Genomic DNA, 4,298 nt, shown 5'->3' on the forward strand with positions numbered 1-4,298 from the left:
ATATATATATATATATATATATATATATATATGAGTAAGATAAAATCATTTTTTGTATTACAAACTTCTTGTTAAAATACCTTTTCATAATAATTCCGAAAATATTTTTTTATAAAATTAATCTATGGGTCATTGGATAATTTATTTTAATTAATTTGATGTGTGTGGTGTGACACCCGCACACTAACGAGGATGGGAAGTAATCACCGGTGCATGAGACACGAAGTGCGAGAGACACAAACAAGGAGCGGCTCCTGGCAGGCTTCCAGTGGAAGAGGTACATGGAAGAATCGAATATACACCGAAATGAGAGGAATCTAGAGACTGTATAGGTATGAGACTATACAGTTGAAGGATTACTTAGAGGAATTGATTTGGCTACTCATATCAACAAAAATGCATTTGTTTTTCGCTAACCTAACCCACAAGAACTACATGATTAAACGTGTTTAGCCTGAAGTAATTTAAGAATGGATGACATTCTAGGAAGTTTTTCCAGAAAGTATGGGAGTGAGGAATATATATATATATATATATATATATATATATATATATATATATATATTGCCAAATGACTCAACTAAATTAGATAGATTAATTGTGTTTTACAGAATATATTTTTATGAGATTAATATGAAAAGGCATTTTAAACTCACATACTAGTCTTAAAATGATTTTCTCTTATTGTTAAGTTTTGTTTAGGCTTTTACTTTCAACACCCCATAATTTATTTGAACACTTCCTCTAATTTTGAAAATGACTATTTTGCATGTAATAAGATTATTGGAATATATTTTTCGGAAAAAAAAATTGGAACGTGCTTTTTGAAGAAAACATTTTCATAACGTTCTGGAATGAAATTTCCAAAATAAAATTTTCAAAACTCATATATTGACCTTTGAAATAAATTTTTTGGAACATCCCTACATAATATATGTTTTAGAAATTTTTTATTGAACTTTTAAAAAATGTATGAAATATGTTTTGGAAAAAGCTTTACGAAACGATTTTTTTCTCTTCTCTTTGTCTTCTCTGCAACAGTGATGACGATGGTACTGGCTGGTGAACTTTGTTTAAGTTTTTTTCTCTAACTGTAGGAGTGTCGTTAATAATTTTTGGGTGCTAGAAGCAATAACATCTTTTGCTTTTATAAAGCTTAAAGAATGTGTATGGGATTTATGCCTTTGGTATTCTATTTGCATTATATTTTTCTCTCTCATTCGTCGTTATTTTTTAATTTTTCTAACAAACATAAATTTTTGGGACTAATTTTATAAAGGTAATTTTTAAAAAGATTTCAGATATTTTGTAAATTAGTCTATAGAATGTATTGAATATATATTTTAGAAATTAATCTTTGAAATTTGAAAATTGATATATTTGTATTTTTGGATTGATGGTGTTTTTAAAACATGAGACTAAATTATTTTAATATTAAATTTTAAGTTATAAATAGAAAATTTTATAACAAATTTCATTATTTTAAACCACAATCTTTTTAGAACATTTTTTTAAAGAATTTTCTGACTTTTTTCTTTTCTTTCTCACTTGTTGCTTATCTAATTAAAAAACCAAGGTCGTAGGATTGATTTCGTGATGAGCTCTTTAATTTAGACTAATCAATTTCTCAGTTTGAGTAAGTTGAGTTTCAATAGTTTTCTTAGTCTATTTTTGTTTTCTATTGCATGTGAGTATTCTTCCACTTGCATGTACCTTTTTAATATTTTATTTGAGTCTCTGCCCATCAATTAATACAATGGTATGGTTTAATCGTTCTTACAATATTTTTCTTGTAGATAGAACATCTTATAACATTTTGTGTGGTTGGAGTTCTAAAGTTGTTTAAGATATCCAAACATGTGACGAAAGTTAAATTTTGTTCTTTGTTTGTCTTTAATTGATTTTGGTGTGTTATGAAGTTATGTTGTTATGATTTAATTGATACGTTTGATAGTGTGTGGATGATTAAACTAGATGTTTGGAACTATGATAGAACATGTGTGGTATGATAAAACGTGAGAAATCATTATTTGTGCATTTGAGTTGTAAATAGTCCGGTTGCATAACTTGTGATGATATGTTACTATGTTTGGTTTAGTGTGAAATAGGTATAAGTATTAAATATATGGTTGTTGTTGTTTGGAATGCCTTTGTGAGATTTGAATTTAGAAACATGACATTGGTTGAACTAAGAACCAGTGATTTTATGATCATTGAAATGTTTGATAATGATAATTGGTTCAAAGAATGTCAAGTTACATAAATTAAACTCAAAGGAAAATATGATATATATTTTTATATTTTTTGAGCAACACTTAGACGCCACCTAAACAGTGATATCTTTGAGTTGGCTATCGCTAAGCGACACCAAAGCTAAAGATCTCACTAACTTGGTGGCATTGGGATCAATAAATCAATTAAATCCTGGGAGCTTAAGGGTCCTCTTGTTGGGCAACCACTAGGCTCATTGGATGCTTAGACTAGTGGTGTTAGTTGGCATTAGACACCATTCTTCCAAAGTGTTGGACGATAGTCAAGTGACTTTAAATATGCTTTATAAATTGTATATTTGGTTTTTAGAAGTATATAAGTGTATGATGTTTCAGTGTGTGTGTGTGTGTGTATATATATAAGAAATGAAATCGTATACTTTCTTTCAAATTCATTTAAAAAGATTTAGGCTTAATAAGTTTTATAAGAACAATTTAACTCATTTTTTTGAAATTTATATTATTCCTATATAGCCATTGTATTATAACAAACCAGAACACTTCCCATGCAATTTTGGCCATTTTTCCTTTGAAAAAATGGTATGTTGAAAAAAGTATATGATACTTTATTTATCTAATCATGAAATATCTAGCCAATTGTAATGAGACATTCACATAAAGAATATATATATTATAAAAAAAGTGACTAGGTGGTAGAAGGAACACATAATTCTTATGTTATATGTTCCTCTTTTGTATCCTATTTTTCTAACAATTTCCTACAAAATATTAAATAATTTATTTTTGGAAATGAAAAACATTTTAAAATATTTCATTATCATTGTCAATATCAACCATTTCTTTCTCATGCATGGAGCTTAGAGAAGCCTATTCTGATTGAATCTATCTCTTGTTGGAGTTCCTGGGCATTATGAACGTCATAGAACCTAACAAATTTAAATTTGTTTCTCCATCTTTCGAATTTCCTAACAATGAAAACTTCATAAACCCACTCTCATCTCTAGAAAATTATCCACATATCAAACTCTTTATAATTAGTTGGAAAAATGAGAAAATAAGTATTTAGTTTTTATGCATCCCTTTAGTTGATTCCATCTTGTCACCCAATGAGAAATCTTAAGTTTACCATTGTGGCACGTTCTAGACATTATTGACAACCAAGATGAGTGTTGTGCATTATTTATAGTATGTAAATATATTGTCAAATAACTTATGGAATACCTTAATTTTGTTTAAAAAACATTATGTTTTTTTATTATTATAAAAATACTTTTTCAAATAACTTATGTTGTTTTTAACTCACTTTCTTTGATTTACAAATTTGAAATATAAGTATTTAAATTTGTAAGAAGTATTCCAAACTATCAAACTACTCAAGTGACTCGTAATAAAAAGTCTATGAGATTATTTTGATTTACACATGTGTGCACCAGTGACTTAAGTGACATGTAACAAAACGTTTATATACATTAAATGATTTGTCTTATTTTTAATTATAAAAAAAATACAGATTTTCAATATTACTTTATAAAAAAGGTATTTTGAAATACCTCATTATGGTTTTTAGGACACTACGGGTTTGAACCTAAGTAGTGTTTAAATTGATAAGTAATTCTAACCATCAAACTACTAAGGTGACCCGTACTAAGAAGGGAATCATATATAATTATTTCATGTTACTTTTAATAATATAAATCAACCATTTCAAAAATCTAATTAATAATAAATTCTATATAAAATTTAAGATTATTTTTCATATAATATAATATGTTAATAGACTTACTTAATTATATTATATTTTTATTTTTTTATATTTTTTGTATGGTATTTTTTTTTATCAAACTAGTGTTTCACTTTTTTATTTTAAGAAAAATGTTATTTTATGTTTTCAAGATTACTTTATAAAAGTTATTTTGGAATATGTTTTTTTTATACACTCGTAGAAGTAGCAATTCATCCTTATTAAATTTAACAAATCTTATATTAAGGAAAATTTTAATATATAGAAACTTTTAATAACTTTTTACAAAAGGAAGATGAAAATATTTTAAATATAATATAAATACA

Source organism: Vigna radiata, chromosome 1 (assembly GCF_000741045.1).
Source record: "Vigna radiata var. radiata cultivar VC1973A chromosome 1, Vradiata_ver6, whole genome shotgun sequence".
In the NCBI taxonomy this organism is placed as follows: domain Eukaryota; kingdom Viridiplantae; phylum Streptophyta; class Magnoliopsida; order Fabales; family Fabaceae; genus Vigna; species Vigna radiata.